This window comes from Mustela erminea, chromosome 17, assembly GCF_009829155.1.
Source record: "Mustela erminea isolate mMusErm1 chromosome 17, mMusErm1.Pri, whole genome shotgun sequence".
Lineage (NCBI taxonomy): Eukaryota > Metazoa > Chordata > Mammalia > Carnivora > Mustelidae > Mustela > Mustela erminea.
The window spans coordinates 893,170-914,251 of record NC_045630.1 but is presented as its reverse complement, the minus strand read 5'-3'; the positions used below and the strand labels follow the sequence as shown (position 1 = coordinate 914,251).

The 21,082-nt window shown below is 46.3% G+C and overlaps 1 pseudogene; it reads left to right on the top strand.

Moving 5' to 3' along the window:
• On the top strand, positions 1 to 20,168 carry LOC116576692 (annotated as a pseudogene).
• The last annotated feature ends 914 nt before the right edge of the window (positions 20,169 to 21,082 follow it).

Sequence of the window (21,082 nt, the reverse complement as noted above, 5' to 3'; positions counted from 1 at the left end):
ATGGCGTTAGCACGGGCGGTGGCCTGCAACGTGTGTGTTCGAGGGGGACACAGACACGCAGACCACAGCAACTGCTGGTGCCGGGGCCGTCGCCTGCAGTTCAGCACGCTGGATCGGTCACTGCTGAATTACTGCGAGCGACTCGTGAGCAGTTCCGGCGCCCGGTAATCACGAGCCTTAACAGTCCCCCTTTTACTTTGCCCCAGGATCAATTATCGTGCTTTTTATTAGAATAAACCTCGCTTAATTTTCTCACATTGTGAACACCGTGATCCGTTTTCTAAGAGTTCAGGTAATGAAAACGAGAGTGATTCCAACACCGCTGCAGCGTGGCACGGAAATTGCTAGAGAAGAAGGTTAAATGACTCGTAGTTTAAGGACAGACGGAAGGACAGGTGCAGTGGGATAGGGGTGCCGAGTAACCCGTGCGGACGTGCGGGGCACAGTGCACCTGTGCAGGAAGACTGCAGCTGGGCGCGGCAAAGGGACGTTTTCGGTGAAGGGCTGACGCGGAGACCAGATCGCCTGTGCTCACGAGGACGCAGGCACGCGTATCTCTCCGCGAAGAGACTGTTTTCTCCAGGTCCCTAAAAGGACACCAGTGCTCTGCTGACTAACAACCGCACCAATGAGTAGACATTGTCCTGTGTCTCTCTCAGCATCACTGTGACACCGAGTCGTCATATGTTCTGACTCGGGCTACAACCAAAGTGCCTATTGTTGAAAAAGAGGAAATTTTCATGACAGATGTGCTGGCCCCTTAGAGTGTAGACTTGACTCCGTCAGATCTTACCAATGACCGTGCTTTCCACCGTTGATGGGGTGTTGAGTCGAACAGAGGCAACAAAAGGTGTTCTTTCTCGCTCTCCAGAACTTTGGTTTGAAAAACAAAATTTCCAATCATTCTCTTGAATTCTGTGAAGATTTTAAAGAAACCACAGAAAACAGAAAAAAAAAAGATTCTTGATCTCTGAACACAAAGTAGACTGAGCAAATCTGCCTGTTTTGGCAGACGCTGCAAATGTAAATCTTGGTCAGTTCCATTCAGTCTCTGAACTTCTTACAGAAGAAAAGGGGAGATTTAGTCGCTCGTGCCCTGCACCCTGGGTACACGGCGCTAAGAGCAGACGTGGTTGACTTGTCTGTGACGCTGGGGCTCTCATCGTGGAGGTTTCTCTCCGAGGGATTTTCCACTTTCCTCACAATATGCAGGAGCCGCCGAAGATGTGCTGCACGGCCACAGAGCGGAGCCTCCTGCCGCGTGTCTGCAGGGAGCCGTCGCCATCGCTGTCACCAGCAGCCCAGTACGTCAACGCCTTTTCTTCCGCTGTCCCTCAGCACACGCTGGGGACGTGGCCACTGAAAATCACGTCCAGGACCCTCTGCCGCGGCGAATGGGGCTGCCGGATCCCCGCGCTGCGTCAGGGTCAGTGGCCGGAGACTGCTGCAGGCCACGGCGATGACCAGAGCTGGTGGTGCCCACGTGGCCGCAGGGGCCGCTGGCAGACACCGCAGCGATGGGGCTGGGGCCAGAGGCCAGGGCCAGGGACAGAGCACGCTGGTGACCGCCGTGCTCTGCGTTTGGCGAGCCTGGCAGTGGCTGCTGGCTTTTGTCGCGGGAGGGTGGCCGCGGAGGCTCCCGACAGAGGTCAGGCTGAGAGCACACGGACGCGTGGCCGGAAGGCCAGTGATGGGGAGGGGAGTCACGCGGGCCGGCCACCAAACACGGGCCACACGAGCAGCTGCGGGGGCTGAGCTGTCCTCCAGGGCCGTGGCGTGAGAGCGGGCAAGGGCGCAGCGTCTGCCGTCGCGGTGCTTGTCCTCGCGGCTTCAGGGATGAGCTCTGCGGCGTCTGTCTGCAAAGCAGGCTGCTGGGGACGGTGGCAGCTGCCACGGGCAGCCCCTTGCTTTCCTCCTTGCCCCCAGCTGCCGCCGCTTGGCCAGGCTGGGTGCGGTGAAGTCGGAGCGGGGCCTTCTCTGGAGCCCGGGAGGGCCGCGAAGCCCGGGGCTCGCCTAGGCCCCGCGGCCGGTGAGGGCCGCTCTGCGCGGGGCCGCTCCTTTCCGCGGCCGAGCAGGGCTGGCTCGGGAAGGGACGATGCGGGCCGCGTGCAGTGACTTTGCTCTCCTTTGGGGGCACCCCTCGGGGCGTGTCTGTTCCGCGATGTTGCCCGGTTTTAAGCGGACGCCAGGGCTCTACCAGCGCTGTTGTCTCCGCAGGAGGCTCCCTAAGCGTTGGTCCCGGCCGGGGCGCAGGGGCCGGGCTTGCCTGGGTCACGTTTCTCACCGCGCCCGAGCCCCAGGATGACTGTAGTTCCGGCTAAGAGCTCGACGACAGTCCCGGGAAAGACGGGAACCAGAGGCGCGGCCGAGGCTGTGCGGATCCCCAGAGACCTTACAACAGCCATCATCGCAGTGGCCAGGTGTGCGGTTTGCTTCGTGACCACAAACAACGGAAACAACGTCCAGCCTCTCGAAGCCCCGGCCGCGAACGTGGCTCTGCAGCCCAGCGCGTCCCTTTCCCCGGAACAGGGGGACGCCCCAGCGCTCAGCTCCAACCACCCACCCGGGCTCCGGGCGCGTCTCCCCTGCCCCCTCGGGGCCTCGTCCCACCCTTCAGTCCCTGCCTCTTCCCGGACTCTGCAGCGTCTCCCTCTCTGCCTCCAGGGCCCAGTTCCGTGTTCGAGACGTTCCCGTGACGACCGCGTCCTCGACGGCACGGCCCCTCGTGGCTTCTCCAGCAGTCTCCCTTCCTTCTAAGCTGACCTTGAAACAATTCTCTTCATTCCCTCAGGTCCCATTTGCAAGCATCACGCTGCCCCCACGGGAGAGATGTTCGTTCCGATTTCCCGGACTCCGTGAACGGAACCGCGGGGGCTAGCGGTGTGTCCCACCGGACAGCCCAGTTCCCTCGGACTTGGCTCAAAGCTGAGATCCTCCTTCCCAAACCCAGTGTTCCTGCTGCTTCTCTCTCAGGAATGGCCCAGCATTTACAGTGCCGGAAGCCCTGCAGTCACTCTCTCTCTGTCACCGTGTGTCCGCGGCACGAGCTCCAAGCGAAGCCCCACCCACCTCCTTCGGCCGCTGTCGTCGGGGAACTCCAGGCTTGCATAGTTCCTCCCAGTCTCCTGAACAAACTTTCGAGAATCCCTTGCTTCTGGGATTTTTACATGCTCTTTTTTCACTCCGTCCCCTTCCCCCACGAACTCCTAACTTTCTCTGAGGTTTCCCCTAAATACCCCAGACTGGGTTGGATACCCGAACTCTGCAACCCCGTAACTTCTCGGGCTTATCCTTATCATAGCAGTTATTACTTCATGTGATAATGACTTCATTTTGTTTGTCTGATATATTTTATAAATATATTTTGCTCCCTGTTATGTCCCCAACATATGGTACCTTTCACAGCTCTCACGTAATTAATGTTAATTGGTGTTTATAAATAAGTGATATGGGGCTATGTATTAGTTTTCTAGGGCTATCCTAATAAATTGCCACAAATCTGGTGGCTTAAAACAACAGAAATATGTTCTGTTCCAGGTCTGGAGATCAGAAGTTGGAAACCAAGGTGCCAGTGGGGTCTTGCTCTCTAGTGGGAAATCCTTTCTTGTCCTTCCAGCACACGGAGCCTCCGGCATTCTGTGGCTTGTGGCAGCAACATCGCATTCTCTAACCCCACCATGACTCCATCTAACCCTTCACGTGAACTTCTCTCCTGTGTCTGTGCCTCTTCTTTTCTGTCTCTTATGAGGATACACATGGTTGGATCTAGGGTTCACCCTAGTCCAGGATAAGCTCAAGGTTCTTACCTTAATTCCATCTGCAAATACCCTTATTCCCAATAAGGGCACATTCTGAGGTTCTGGCTGGACATAATTTCAGGGGTCCTCTATTTGACCCACCACATTCTACACTCTGGCCTCTGACTTCATGTCTGTTCCCTGTGAAAAATACATTTGCTCCATCCCCACATCCCCAAAGTCTTAACTCATGAACAACATCAACTCCAAGTCCAAGGTCTTCTATAAATATCATCAGTTCAGAAGCTCCCCAGTTCCATCACCTACATTGTTTGAGTCAGGTATGAGTGCGACTCTAGGACCAATGCACCCTACGCAAAATTCCTCTCCACCTGTGGACTTGTGAACTAGAAGACAGACTATCTACTTCCAAGACACGATGGTGGTGTAGGTGTAGGGTAGGTGTTCTTACTCCGAAAGGGAGAAATTGGAAGGAACTGAGGGGTCACTGGCCCCAGTAGAGCTCAAAACCCAAGGGGGAAAATTCCTTTAGGTTTCAAAACCTGCGAATTGTCCTCCGTGGCTTACGGCTCCTGCCTCTGGTCACACAGCCAACTCCGTCAGCTCCTGCCCCCACAGCAACCCCGCTGTCCTCTGCACCCCCAGGAGCTGCTCCCGTGCTCTCAGCCCCTGGGCTTCCATCTCGCTCCTGCTCCTTGAAGAAGAGCGCCTGTTTGCAGCCTTGCAGCTCATGTCATGTTTATTGACTTCTGGAAAGCTGACCTTTTTTGTTCTTTAATTCTGTTCCGTTACTGTCCTTCCTGTTACCACATGGAAGTGTTTCTGCTGGCATTCCCAAAAGCCTATGGTCCCCCCCCATGTATGTCAAAGGGATCCATTCATTAAACAAGATTTCCCCTGAATGACCCCATCCCCATCCCAGGATCCTTCTGATGCCTAATTGGATCCAAGCCACACACCTGATCTCTTCAACAAAAGGTTTTCCAGCCATACCCTTGGCCTTCTTTCCGGAACGCTTTTACTCAGCAGTGAACTTCTTAATTCAGCATCCTTCGCAATCTGAATAGTTTGAGAACCTCTCAAATCATCAAATGTTGGTTCGTTTTTGTTTCACGTTTTTCCCTCAAATTCTCCTTCTTTTCTTCTCTCATTTGACTATAAGCAACAAGCGGAAAACAGGCTGCGACTTTCATACTTTGCTTGGAGATCTCACAAAACATCCAAGTTCAGAATTTACAAGTTCTGCTTTCCAACCGACAGTAGAACGCAACCCAGCCAAGTCCTCTGCCACTTGATAAAAACAACAGTGTTTTTTTTTCCAGTTTTAAATGATATGTACCTCATTTCCTTCAGAGATCTCGCCAGAAACACAATCAACTTTTGTCTTTCTACCAACAGTCTCTTCAAGGCAGTCTGGGATATTTCTATCATGTCCCCCCAGACTCTTCCATTATCTAGTCTAGTCCTAATTCTGAAGGAATCAGGAATTCCTAATTCCGCTTCCACACTTGTAAGTATTTACAAGTGACAGCAGCTCTTCACCACTTGGGACAAAAAAACAAAAGTATCGTAAGGTTCTAGAAGAGAAACAACCAATAAGACATATATATCCTGACACTCTGCTGTGGTCAACAGGCAGAATTTCTTCTAGATTTCAAGGAAATCTCAGTTTTGCTCTAAGATCTCCCAACTGATTCAATAAAGCCCACACATCATCAAAGATAGTCTTTAAAATCAATGGACTGTGGATGTTAACCACAACTACAAGATGCCTTCACGATACCACCGAAATTTGTGCTAAATTAAATAACTTGAAACCACAGCCAAGCCAAGCTGGCATATTAAGCAGGTATGTCACTCGTGAGGTAGGAAGTAGCACAGAGGATTTAGTTCACTCTGACTTACGTGGTCATTTATATGATAACATGAAGATATTGACTCACAACTTGAATATGTTAGACCACAGTTTGACAGAAAACATACTTAAAGAGAATCACCTATGGAAATGCAAACTTTATGATTTCCTTCATCAAAGAGTAAGAGACCCCGCAGAATTATCACATTTGCTCTTGTCATCACTTTGCACTGCTTCCCCGGCTGGTGAATGGAAAGAAGCGAGGAGGAGAGAGCACAATGGAGGGTCAGCCCCGTTCTGTGCCTCAGTTGCTGAACTAGGGCCCACATTAAAATGTTACATTCTGGGGGGCGCCTGGGTGGCTCGGTCGGTTAACCGTTAAGCCTCTGCCTTCCGCTCTGGTCATGATCCCAGGGTCCTGGGATTGAGCCCCATGTCAGGCTCTCTGCTCAGGCTCTCTGCTCAGCAGGGAGTTTGCTTCTCCTCCCCCCCCCCCCGACCTTTGTCAAGTAAATAAATAAAATTAAAAAATAAAATAAAATAAAATGTTACATTCTGGGATGGGAAAGAAGCAAGATGGCAGAGAACGGGCAGACTGAGATGACATCAGGTCGCAGGAGTTCAGCGAGACAGTTATCAAACCATTCGGAACACCGAAAAACCCAACAGGAGATCAAAGAGAAGAACAGCAGCAATTCTAGAAAGAGAAAATCGACCACTTTCTGAAAGGTGGGACATGCGGAGAAGTGAATCCGAAAGCACAGGAAGATAGACCACGGGAGGAGGGGCCAACTCCTGGCAAGTAGCAGAGCAATGGAGCACAAAATCAGAACATTTAGAAGTCTGCTCCACTGAGGGATGTTGTTCCAGAGGCTAAACAGGGGTGGAGCCCTCGCAGGAACAGTGTGGTGTCAGGTCCCACAGGGTCACAGAAGGATGGGGGTGCCTGAGTGCAGCAGAGCTTGCAGGTATTAGAGCGGGGAAGCCGGCTGCAGAGACAGAGCCAAGTACTGAGCTCTCAGCTCCGTGTTACCTTAAACTGTGATCCGTGGCACAGTCAGGTCACTGCTCTCCCACAAGTGGCAGATCCAGGGAGACCTACCAGAAGAGCAGAGTGGCAGGAATCTGCTGGGTTTGGACACCAAATGGGGCCATGCGCCAGAGATAGAAACACTCGGTCACAGGCCAGGGGAGCTTGGAGCCTGGCTGGAGACCAGGGAGACAGAAGAGACTGACGGCGTTTCTCCGAGGGCACACTGAGGACCGGGGCCAAGCTCTCAGCTCCTCCAGTCAGAGACTGGGCGGCCGCCATCTTCATTCCCGTCCTCCAGAGTGGTATGGAAAGCTCTCAGGGAACAAAAGCTCCCAGCACAACCTGGAGCAGTTCGCTTAGCCTGGCCCCTGGCAAGGGCGATGCGGTTCTAACTCGGGCAAAGACACCTGAGAATCATGGCAACAGGCCCCTCCCACAGAAGATCAGCAAGAACATCCAGACAAGACCAAGTTCACTGATCAAGAACTGCAGAACTCCAGAGCTAGGGGAAAGCAACATATAGAATTCATGGCTTTTTTCCCATGATCCTATAGAATTGCAAAACTAAATTAAATTTATTTTATTTTTTCTTACTATTTTTTCTTAAATTTTCCTCTTTTAACTTTTTTTAACTCCTTTATCTTATCAATACCTTTTCAAAAATGCCCTTTTAAATTTTCACTGTTATACTCCTATTTTATCCCTTCATCGTATTTAACCTTATTTTTTGTATACATACAGGATTTTTTTTCTTTAAAATTTTGGGATATGGGGGGCGCCTGGGTGGCTCAGTGGGTTAAGCCGCTGCCTTCGGCTCAGGTCATGATCTCAGGGTCCTGGGATCGAGTCCCGCATCGGGTTCTCTGCTCTGCGGGGAGCCTGCTTCCTCCTCTCTCTCTCTCTGCCTGCCTCTCTGCCTACTTGTGATCTCTCTGTGTCAAATGAATAAATAAAATCTTTAAAAAAAAAATTGGGGGATATGGGGGCACCTGGGTGGCTCAGTGGGTTAAAGCCTCTGCCTTCAGCTCAGGTCATGATCCTAGAGTCCTGGGATCGAACCCCGCATGGGGCTTTCTGCTCTGCGGGGAGCCTGCTTCCCCCTCTCTCTCTGCCTGCCTCTCTGCAAACTTGTGATCTCTGTCTGTCAAATAAATAAATAAAATCTTAAAAAAAAATTTTGGGGATATGGTTTCTTCTAATGGATCAAAATATAGCTTAAATCTAGCTCCGCCCTGATCACAAAGTCTCCTCTTTTTTTTTTGCAACCAACATCTCTTATCAATTCATTTTTTAGAATCTTCTTTAATTTTCATGTTTACAACCATACTCCATTCCTTCATCATGTTTACCCTTATTTTTGTATATATATAAGTTTCTCTTTAATATTTTGGGAGGTAGTTTCTTCTAAGAGGCCAGAATACACCCAAAATCGAGTGGGTGGCTCTGTTCTAGTCACCAGTCTAATATATATATATTTTATTTTTTTATTTTCCCCCCTTTCTTCTCCCCCTTTTGGATCTGTCCTGATTTGTCTAGGATATATGTTTCTGGGGTCTTTGCCACCCTTTTAGTATTTTACTCTCTCATTCATATATTCTTATCTGGATAAAATGACAAGTTGGAAAAACCTTAATAAAAAGGAGCAAGAGGCAGGACAAACAGCTAGGGACCTAATCAATATGGACACTGGTAATATGTCAGAACTAGAGTTCAGAATGGTGATTATCAAGGTGCTAGCTGGGCTCAAAAAAGGCATGGAAGATATTAGAGAATCCATTTCTGGAAAAATAAAATCCCTTTATGGAGAAATAAAAGAACTAAAATCTAACCAAGTTGAAATTAAAAAAGCTATTAATGAGGTGCAATAAAAAATGGAGGCTTTACTGCTAGGATAAATGAGGCAGAAGAGAGAATTAGTGATATAGAAGACCAAAGGATGGTGACTAAAGAAGCTGAGCAAAGGAGAGACAAACAACTACTGGACCACAAGGTGGATATTTGATAAGTGATACTGTAAAATGAAACAATATTAGAATAATTAGGATCCCAGAAGAAGAAGAAAGAGAGGGGCAGAAGGTATATTGGAGCAAATTATAATAGAGAATCTCCCTAACTTGGCAAAGGGAACAAACATCAAAATGCAGGAGGCACAGAAAATCCCCTCAAAATCAGTAAAAATAGGTCCACACCCTATCATCTAATAGTAAAACTTTTAAGTCTTAGTGACAAAGAGAAAAATCCAGAAAGCAGCAAGCGACAAGAGGTATGTACTGACAAGAGGTCTGTAACATACAATGGTAGAAATAGTAGATTGACAGCAGATTTACCCACAGAGACCAGGCAGGCCAGATAGGACCGGCATGATATATTTAGAGCATTAAATGAAAAATATATGCATCCAAGAATACTATATCCAGGTTAGGCTGTCATTGAAAATAGAAGGAGAGATAAAAAGCTTCCATGACAAACAAAAATGGAAAGAATTTGCAAACCCCAAACCAACCCTACAGGAAATATTGAAAGGGGGCCTATAAGCAAAGAGAGAGCCTAAAAGTAACAGACCAGAAAGGAACAGAGACAATATACAGTAACAGTCACCTTGCAGGCAATACAATGGCAATACATTCATATCTTTTAATAGTTACCCTGAATGTAAATGGGCTAAATGCTCCAATCAAAAGACACAGGGTATGAAAATGGATTAAAAAAACAAGACCCATCAATATGCCATCTACAAGAAACTCATTTTAGACCCAAAGACACCTCCAGATTTAAAGTGAGGGGTGGAAAACAATTTACCATGACAATGGACATCAAAAGAAAGCTGGGGTGGCAATCCTTATATCAGATATTTTAGATTTTAAGCCAAAGACTATAATGGGAGATGAGGAAGGGCAATATATCATACTTAAAGTGTCTGTCCAACAAGAAGATCTAACAATTTTAAATATCTTTGCCCCCAACAAAGGAGCAGCCAATTATATAAATCAATTAATAACAAAATCAAAGAAACACATTGATGATAATACAATAACAGTAGGGGACTTAAACTACCCCCCTCACTGAAACAGACAGATCATCTAAGCAAAAGATCAACAAGGAAATAAAGGCCTTAAATGACACACTGGACCAGATGAACATCACAGATATATTCAGAACATTCCATCCCAAAGCAACAGGATACACATTCTTCTCTAGTGCACATGGAACATTCTCCAGAATAGATCACATCCTGGGTCACAAATCAGGTCTCAACTAGTACCAAAAGATTGGGATCATTCCCTGCATATTTTCAGACCACAATGCTCTGAAGCTAGAACTCAATCACAAGAGGAAAGTTGGAAAGAACCCAAATACATGGAGGCTAAGAACATCCTACTAAAGAATGAATGGGTCAACCAGGAAACCAAAGGAGAATTGAAAAAATTCATGGAAACAAATGAAAATGCTCAAAATCTTTGGCACACAGCAAAGATCCTGAAAGGAAAGTATATAGCAAACAAGCCTTTCTCAAGAAACAAGACAGGTCTCAAGTACACAATCTAACCCTATACCTAAAGGAGCTAGGGAAAGAACAGCAAAGAAAGCCCAAATCCAGCAGGAGAGAGAAATAATAAGGATCAGAGCAAAAATAAATGAAATAGAAGCCAAAAGAACAGTAGAACAAATCAACAAAACTATGAGCTGGTTCTTTGAAAGAATTAGTAAGATTGATAAACACCTGGCCATACTTACCAAAAAGAAAAGAGAAAGGACCCAAATTAACAAAATCATGAATGAAAGAAGAGAGATCACAACCAACACCAAAGAAATACAAACATTTATAAGAACATATTATGAGCAGCTATACACCAGAAAATTTGAGAATCTGGAAGAAATGGATGCATTCCTAGAGACATATAAACTACCACAACTGAACCAGGAGGAAACAGAAAACCTGAAGAGATCCATAACCAGTAAAGAGATTGAAGCAGTCATCAAAAATCTCCAAACAAACAAGAGCCCAGGGCCAGATGGCTTCCCATGGGAAATCTACCAAACACTTAAAGAATTAATACCTAATCTTCTGAAACTGTTCCAAAAAACAGAAATGGAAGGAAAACTTCCAAACTCATTTTATGAGGCCAGCATTACCAAAGACCCCATCAAAAAGGAGAAGTACAGACCAATATCCTCGATGAACACAAATGCAAAAATTCTCACCAAAATACTAGCCAATAGGACCCAACAGCACATTAAAAGGATTATCTACCACTACCAAGTAGGATTTATTCTTGGGCTCCACTGTTGGTTCAACATCTGCAAATCATTCAGTGTGATATGATACATTAATAAAAGAAAGAACAGAACCATATGATATCCTCAATAGATGCTGAAAAATCATTTGACAAATACAGCATCTTTTCTTTATCAAAACTCTTCATAGTGTAGGGATAGAGAGTACATACCTCAATATCATCAAAGTCATCTAGAAAAACCCACAGGGAATATCATTCTCAATAGAATGATATTGAATAGGAAAAAACTGAGAGCTTTTCCCCTTAACGTCAGGAACACGGCAGGGATGTCCACTATCACCACTGCTATCCAACATAGTACTAGAAGTCTTAGCTTCAGCAATCAGACAACAAAAAGAAATAAATGTCATCCAAATCAGCACAGAAGAAGTAAAACTCTCACTCTTTGCAGATGACATACTTTATGCAGAAAACACAGAAGACTCCACTCCAAAACAGTTGGAACTCATACAGGAATTCAGTAAAGTGTCAGGACATAAAATCAATGCACAGAAATCAGTTGCATTTCTATACACCAACAGCAAGACAGAAGAAAGAGAAATTAAGGAGTCAATCCCACTTACAATTACACCCAAAATCATAAGATACCTAGGAATAAACCTAACCAAGAGGCAAAGAATCTGCATTCAGAAAACTATAAAGTATTCATGAAAGAAACTGAGGAAGACACAAAGAAATGGAAAAACGTTCCATGCTCATGGATTAGAAGAACAAATATTGTGAAAATGTCGATGTTACCTAAAGCAATCTACACATTGAATGCAATCTCTATCAAAACACTATCACTTTTTTTCAAAGAAATGGAACAAATAATCCTAAAATTTATATGGAACCAGAACAGGCCCCAAATAGCCAGAGGAATGTTGAAAACGAAAGCCAAAGTTGGTGGCATCACAATTGCAGACTTCAAGCTCTATTACAAAGCTGTCATCATCAAGACAGTATGGTACTGGCACAAAAACATACACATAGATCAATGGAACAGAACAGAGAGCGCAGAAATGGACCCTCAACTCTATGGTCAACTAATCTTTGACAAAGCAAGAAAAAATGCCCAATGCAGGATAGACAGTCAATTCAACAAATGTTGGGAAAATTGGACATCCACATGCAGAAGAATGAAACTGGACCATTTTCTTACTCCACATAGAAAAAATAGACTCAAAATGGAGGAAAGACCTCAATGTGAGGAATCCATCAAAATCCTTGAGACGAACACAGGCAACAACCTCTTCCACCTCAGCCACAACAACTTCTTCCTAGAAACATTGTCAAAGGCAAGGGAAACAGGGGCAAAAATGAACTATTAGGACTTCATCAAGATAAAAAGGTTTTGCACAGCAAAGGGAATGGTTGACAAAGCCAAAAGACAACTGACAGAATGGGAGAAGATATTTGCAAATGTCATAATAGAAAAAGGGCTAGTATCCAAAATATAGTAAGAACTTATCAAACTCAACTCCCAAAGGACAAATAATCCAGTCAGGAAATGGGCAGAGAACATCAACAGACATTTCTGCAAAGACATCCAAATGGCCAACAGACGCATGAAGAAGTGCTCCATATCACTCGGCATCAGGGAAATACAAATCAAAACCACAATGAGATACAGCCTCACTCCAGTCAGAATGGCTAAAATTAACAAGTCAAGAAACGACAGATGCTGGCGAGGATGTGGAGAAAGGGGAACCCTCCTACACTGTTGGTGGGCATGCAAGCTGGTGCAGCCACTCTGGAAACCAGTATGGAGGTTCCTCAGAAAGTTGAAAATAGAGCTACCCTACGACCCAGCAATTGCACTACTGGGTATTTACCCCAAAGATACAAATATAGTGATCAGAAGGGGCACGTGCACCCAAATGTTTATAGCAGCAACGTCCACAATAGCCAAACTATGAAAAGAACCTAGATGTCCATCAACAGATGAATGGATAAAGAAGATGTGGTATATATACACAATGGAATACTATGCAGCCATCAAAAGAAACGAAATCTTGCCATTTGCGACAATGTGGATGGAACTAGAGGGTATTATGCTTAGCGAAACAAGTCAATCAGAGAAATGATCTCCCTGATATGAGGAAATAGAGATCATATCATATGATCTCCCTGATATGAGGAAGTGGAGAGGCAATGTGGGGGTTTGGGGGGTAGGAAAAGAACAAACGAAACAATATGGGATCAGGAGGGAGAAAAACCATAAGAGACTCTTAATCTCACAAAACAAATTGAGGGTTGTTGGGGGGTGGAAGGCAGGGAGAGGGTGGCTGGGTGATGGACATTGGGGAGGGTATATGCCATGGTGTGTGCTGTGAAGTGTGTAAACCTGATGATTCATAGACCTGTACCCCTGGGACAAATAATGTATTATATGTTAATATAAAATAATTTTAAAAATAAATGAATAAATGAATAAAAACTTTACATTCTGTACTTCACTGCCAGAATACTGCAGCTGAAGCATTCCTTTAAATTCTAACATACCAGTAGGAAGAGCATTTCCATATGTCCCAAATTATGGTTGGAAATACTAAATAATAATGGTACTGGCAGTTACCAGAACATTGCCTTAGTGGGCTGCTCTGTATTTTATTAAGGTGGTTTTCTAAGAGTTTTCCTACAAATTCTTTGATTTTCATTTGGTTATCAGTTTAAAATATGGGCTACATATGTGTTCCTGACAGAGTCACGTAAGTATCGGCAGGACTATGTAGAAGGAGACTTTGACAACATTGGGGGAGGCCACTCGTCACTCGGGAAGCCAGCCAACTTCCCTGGAGAAAAAAAAAAAAAAAAACAAAAACAAAAAAACCACACACAACAAAATGAGCCCCTTCCTCTGGGCAGCTGTGTATGCTTCAGGGCCCGGCTCCAGCCGCATCGGCTCAGAACGTCCACTTCTTCAGTGTCCGGGGATTGGTTCAACTGAAGAAGCTGAGCGAAGGCTAATGAAGCTCACAAGAAAACACATTTATAAAGCCAGAATATCAAAGTATTAATGTAGAATAAAACCACACTGAGTAAACCAGATGTGGCTTCCACCCGACTACCCCTGCCTTTACAGAAAAGCTTCCTGATTCTAATTAAATGCGATCAAGGGGAACTGAAAGAATCAAATGCTGAGTGGACTTAGGGCTTTTCTGAACTAATGCTTCCATTTCTGCAGCAGGGATTTACCTGTCAGAAGAGCCAAAGGCTTGCGTCCATCCATCTAAACCCCTTTTTCCCAGAGAGAGCTTGCATAGTCTGTTGCCAATACCAAGTAACAGTCCCATGTTACTAAGGCAGTTGACTTTCACGTACAATCTAACTGACATATTCTTCAGGGACATTAACTTTCTCAGTGTGGTTACAGTCGATAGTCATGCTGGTCTGTGAGCCAGTCGTTTTCTGCAGGAGGGACTAGTAGTCATTATAATGACCCACCTGAGCACATGGCCTTCATAGCCTCCTTGAGTTTCAGGAGATCATTTGACTAGTCTTGACCAACAAACTTCCCGTGGAAGAGTCATGTGTCACTTGCAGATGGGAACATTTAAATTCCAGTGTGAAACTCTCCTGAGTTCCCTTTATCTTCCAAGATACCCAACTATAGCTCTAGAAAACGTCTGCTCCAGGTCCCGAGAGGAGGAACACTTACCCGTCCAACCACAGCCCTGATGCATGTACACTCTCATGTGTATGTATATATGTATGTACACCCTGAACTGCCACAGAAGATCCATTATTTCAAATATTTCCACACAATCATGATTGTTAAATAATCTGAAACTTTCAAATCAAGCTTCAGCTTCATTTACAACGTTCTTCTACCACGAGGACTAAGAAGGGTCTCGTCTATGCCCAATTAGTATTTTATTTGTCTGTTGGGGTCCAAGAGATCAGTAAAGATTAGTCCCTCCTACCTTAGATGTGACATGGTTCCCTTCATCTCCAGCCACCAGACCTGACCATCAACCCTAATCCTCAAACACCAGGAAAGGTGTCCCAAATCCCGACCATATCAGGATTTCTCCTCCAAGGAAGGAAAACTGTGCATGCAGAGAAGTAAGAAGGGATGCTTGAGAGTCTCTCCCCTTCTCCTCCCCCTGATGGCAGCTCAGCACCACCATCTTTTTCTCCTCTGTGACGAAAAACAAAACAAAACAAAACAAAACCAAAAAATGGGGAAGGAACTTTGGAAGGAACTTTCAGATCCAAGACTCTAATTCTGCTATAGTTGAATCAAGATACTGCTTTGACCCTTTTCTTTTCCCCCAAGAAAAGTTCAGCTCTCTGTATAGACAAAGGAAGGAGATGAGGCTCTTTGGTTAAAGTACTTAAGACCTGCGAGTCTCTCTCTTTCAGGGACTTTCAATTCATAAGTCAGAAATGTAATCAGGATGTACTTCAGGAGCGCCTGGGTGGCTCAGTGGGTTAAGCCTCTGCCTTCGGCTCAGGTCATGGTCCCGGGGTCCTGGGATCGAGCCCCGCATCGGGCTCTCTGCTTGGCAGGGAGCCTGCTTCCCCCTCTCCCACTCCCCCTGCTTATCTTCTCTCTCTTGCTATCTGTCTGTCAAATAAATAAATAAAATCTCTCTCTATACACACACACACACACACACACACACACACACACTTCAGTGTATAATTTTCAGTGCGATTGTATTTGAAGTCATAATTATACAAGGGAAATTAGCATCTCCTTTTAGCTCTTTGCTTTCCTTTGAGGTGACTTACTTACATGCTCCAGAAATTAAGGCTATAAATAACAATCACCACAGAAGAGAGGACTGCTGGACAGAAGGCCTTGGGGACATCGCCACCAAGTCACCAAGTCCTTCATCTGTGTCTCTGGTCAGCATCCCACGGACGCTGGCAGCCGGCAGAAGGCCCGATGCTTGTCTCATTACCATGCTGTGGCCTTTAAGAGATGACTCAAGGGTGATTTTAACCAATTCCTAGGGATCCATAGACTAAACACTATTCTCTCATGACTACAATACAAATTTAAGAGTCGAGTCGGCCAAAGATACAGAAAACCGTGAATTACGGGCAATTGAAAATCATCCAGCTGGGGCCTCTGGGTGGCTCAGTTGGTTAAGCCTCCAGCTCTTGGTTTTGGCTGCAGTCAGGACCTCGAGGGCGTGAGATCAAGCCCCACGTGAAGCTCTGTGCTCTGTGGGGAGTCTGCTTGCGATTCCCCCCCACGCTCCTTTCTCCTCGGTCCCTCCCCCACCACTGCTCGCCTGTGTGCACTCACGCGCTCTCTCTCCCGCTCAAATAGATAAATTTTATTTATTTATTTATTTACTTATTTGAGAGGGAGAGAGAGCACGAGAGAGAGTGAGCATGAGTGGGTTGGAGGGGAAGGGCAGAGGCAGGGGGAGAAGCCGGCTCCCCACTGAGCAAGGAGTCCGACGCGGGACTCCATCCCAGGACCCCCAGATCACCACCTGAGCTGAAGGCAGATGCTTCACTGACTGGCCACCCAGGCGCCCCAATAAAATCCTTTTTTTTTTTTTTAAGTCATCCAGACTAGTCTCAGCCAGTAAGAAATCTCCACAGTATCCTTGATAAAGTGATGTGTTAAAGGAATCTTGCCTTCAGAGCAACAGTAAACAACCATAATGGCCATGATTTATTGAGTTACTATAAACTGGGGAATGCGTCCTCACCAAAATCCTATGAGAAAAATAACTTTAGTGCCTCCCTTTTACCAATGAAGTCCTGGAGGATTAGAGGAGCTGAAGAATTTCTCTGAGACCTCCTATTACTCAAAGCCCGCTCTGGCACTTTCTAAATTTCATGATTATAGCCCTTACCTGACGTTGCTTCTAACAGGTAACTATTAAAGACTTTGAAGGTGAAAGTGATATAATGAAGCTTTTGTTTTAAGAAATAACTTTAATAGCACAGAAAGAAGAAAGTTTGCATAAAAAGCCAGAGAAAGCTCCACCATCAAAATGGGAGAGAAAACCAAACTCATGTGTCCTATCGAAGTCCAGGTGAGAAACCAAAAGGAAAACAAAACCGGCACAAAGTCTTAAGATGAGAGTTTCGCAACGGGATGAAGAGACCTGACTGAGACAACATCATCGCTTTTTGGGGTTCACTCGCCGTTGCCCGCGTGTCGTTCCTGCTGATCCCATGAACTCCGCGTCCGGTATCGAGCCCAGCGAGGCAGACGCAGGCGGCTGTCCGCGGACTAACAACTCAGCACGGCCTTCAGCTCTCTCTTGTTCTTCGGTTGCACGATTTTTTTTTTTTTTAAGCAGCATTCTGTTCACGTCAAGGAACCCAATATGGAAGCATTACTCTGAGTAAATATTAACTCACTTATATTTCCAAATGATCTTTATTTTACTTTAATCTCACAACTGCTGCGTGGAAGACAGATATTTTCTAACAATCAGCTTCAGCTCCTTCTCGTTGATGACAACAAGTAAGTTGGGAACATGGACAGAAGACAGGAGACACTGAGAATTCCCCGTCTGAGCCACGGGGCAGCCTCAGGTCGCACCAAGGCCCAAGTTTTCCAAGGACTTTATTTACTTTACTCTATTGTTATCCGTCAAACAGTTGAGCAAGTCAGACTCTGAAGGGCTGTTACACGTCCTTCTCAAATGTATATATCAAAGGAAACTAAGCAATCATAAATAACTCTGACCAGAAACGAATAATCAAATTCCTGGCACATACCCTTTTACGTGAGGTCGGTATCGTCACCTTCATTTCAGGAAGGAAAAAGCAGGAAGCATCACATTCCCCGTGACGCCCAGGGCGGGCGCTAGGAACAGGGAATCGGCGTGGTCAGGTTTACTACCGAAGTATGGCAATGATCTTGCACGGTACCGGCATCGACTGTTTGGAAACAAAGACTGAATAAATGCACACTCTCGGGACAGAACGCAGTCAAAGCTTTCGGAGCCACTGTGAAGTTGTGCGTCAGTCAATTCATACCTAAGTAACAATTTTGATGTTGCAGGCTGCTGTGATACCTTACAAACCCAGGAAGAAGAGCAGAAGATTATTTCTCTGACTGATGTCTTCTGAGACCCACAGTGCCCTAAGAAAGAAACAAAGTTCTCTCCAACTCTTTCCACTAAGAGGTCAAGGGTATGAAAGACTTTCTGGAACTGTTAGTTCGGCTAGGAAACGTTTGACCTTGTCCTCATGAGCTCCTTGTTCTGTTGTCCTCACGTTTTAAAGAAAATATTTGCTTTTCCTAAATGAGTCCAAAAACAAATGGTTTATTGACCTGTTTAACTAACTAGTAAACTTAGCGAGGAAACATTAAAAAAAAAGAAGAAGAAGAACACTTGAACAAGTAGTGAAGATTGTTAGGCGGGAATTACCCCTTCGAAACCCTTGCCGCATTCACGGAGTATGAAGAAGTCACCGCCCGAGTACAGGAAACCACAGTCCCACAGGAGCCCCGTCCTCACCGTCCCCAAGGCCCCAGGGCCTCACACCCCCGTCAGTCGGCTGCTGCAAGTACACGGCGACCCCCGCTGATCGGTCCAGGGTGGGCCACTGCCTCTCGCCCGTGAGTCTGTTTCTTGGATTTCCTCACGTACTTGGGACAAAATGAACCCAGTCCCTTCCAGGTGACCAACACTGTAATGCATAAACTAAAACACGGCCACAGTCCTATTTTCTCATTTGTGGAAAGACTGACCTGTGCTGACCCAGGAGAAGAAAGGCTGATGTGTTGAGGGGGAAAGCAGAATCGAAAGAGAAGGAGCCCTGAGCACCTTTCAGTCTTCAAATCCAGGGTCTCCTACGGGTGTGATGCCTTCAAGTCCTTGAATGGTTTTTGTGTTCTGCTTCCCCTCGTGACCTGTTAGATAACCCAGCGCGGCTGCAAAACACTCTGCTTTCAATTTAACGCATTTGCAAGTACAGATTTCGTTGAAGTGCCTGAGAAACTTCAAATGGTTTTGAAATAAAAGTTCAGATTTTGCTCTCATCTCTTTACTGTAGAGCCCAGGCCGAGGGAACAGCCACCGTCTCCATATTGCCGGTCATGGTGGCAGAGGGAAAGAGAACCTGGGAAGGCCTCACTTTGTTTAGCACTTGGGGGTCAGAAACAGTCCCGGACCACCCAGCTACCAAGCGGCTGCAAGCGCAGAGTGAGAGCGGGGGACGCTGGGGACATACCTCTCATGCCCACCACGCCCGCCCTCAGGGCTGCCAGCTGGGAGCTGGGATTATTTCCGTCCACTACACTGTGGACCGGAGCCAGGAGAAATCGCCTGTGCTGCTCACGTTGTTGTGGGCCACGGAGGTTCAGCCCCTCAACCATCCGGTCACTTTTGCTCAGGAACTCCGAACTAAGGTTTGCTAACTTAAAAAATAAGATGGTTTCTGCTTCTCCTCCAAGAAAACACCAGACGGCCGGGAACGCCAGAGCTGCAGCAGGAGCCTGGGGTGGGAAGCCCCTGGGATGGAGTCCAGGGCTCCCTCGGAGCCTTCCTGAGGGCGTCCAGGCTGGAATCGGGGAGGGATCAGAGTGGGTCTGGGTAGGGCAGAGGCTAGGAGGTCAAGAAGGCGAGGGCGGGGACAAGGAGTGGATCCCATCACCACACTGGGCCCCCTGGTTAAGGACACAAAGATCACGTCCCTAGAGGGGATCTATACCTTCTCCCTGCCCATCAGAGAATCTGAGATCACGGACTCTTTCCTGGGCGCATCCCTCAAGGATGAGGTTTTGAAGATCAGGCCTACACGAAAGCAGACCGTGCTGCCCAGCGGACCAAGTTCAAGACGTTTGTTGCCATCGGGATTACAGTGGACATGTCGGGCTGGGTGTTAAGTGTTAACCACTACACCGATGCGGTCACCATCCTGGCTGAGCTTTCCATGTGGCAAGCCTACCAGGGGAACAAGATCAGCCCACCCAACGCTGTCCCAGGCAAGGTGACCGGCCGCTATGGCTCTGCCCAAGGACGCCTCACTGTGCCCCCAGAGGTATGGTCTCAGCCCGTGTGCCCGAGAAGCTCCTGATGATGGCCGGTGCTGACTACTGCTACACTTCAGCCAGGGGCGGCACTGCCACACGGGGCAACTTTGCCACGGCTATCTTCAATGCCATTTCCAAGACCTACAGCTGTGTCACCCCTGACCCCTAGAAAGAGACCATGTTCACCAAGTCTCCCTATCAGGGATTCACTGACCATCTTGTAAAGACCCACACCAGGCTCCTGCTGTGGCCACCACATAGTTTTATACAAGAAAAATAAGGTGACTTTATGAATAAATAGTTTTAAGTTATGAGTTTTCTGTTTATTTGAGTGAAGCTAGTGATAAGGTTAAATGTGAAAGGAAATTGTTTCATTAGTTTTTGTGTTCTGTTGCCAAAGTGTTTAACATGTAGACAACACGTGGATGCTAAGGTTGAAAATTATGTAAGACACAATTACCATTATTTTGGAATCTGGAAGACAAGAAGCAACCGTCCATCCACTCAGCCAATCCACATTAGACGTAGAATGTGAACAAAAAATAAAACTTTGTGTTTAAAAACATTTTGAAGTCTTTTGTTACTTCAACAAAATGTACACGTTCTAGTGGATTCGGAAACTGAAGCTATTATCGGAGGCTGGAAGATTGCTAACAGTGTCGAAATATCTAATGAAAGTGCTGCCAATTACAACTGGGAAGGCAAATGAGCTCCCTCATTAGAGGGAGAAAATGCTAGAAGAAGGATGTTAGTCGGGAGACCTCGATGGCTCAGGCCCTTAAGTGTCCAACTCTTAATTTCGACTCCGGTTATGATCTCAGGGTCACGGGATCAAGCCCCACACTGGGCTCTGTGCTGGGTGTAGAGCCTGTTTGGGATTCTCTCTCTTTCTCCTTCTGCCTCTCCACCCACAACCACCAGCTTCTCTCCCTCCTCCCACCCGTCTCTCTCTCAACAACAACAAAGGCTGTTCGTGGCACGTGCTTATTTAGCAGGCTGAACTTGTCAAGGCACAAGGAAAAGATAAGCCCAGAGAAAGAAACAGAGGACGTCCCGCCATTTGGGTGTGGTAGGGCTAGAAAAAGTACCTTTCATTATGCTAAGCAGTAAAATATGAAACTGTGAGGATCTTTGAACCAACTAAAATTCGGCCTTGAGTAAAGGACAGAATCAAGGGTGTGACCACAGCACCTG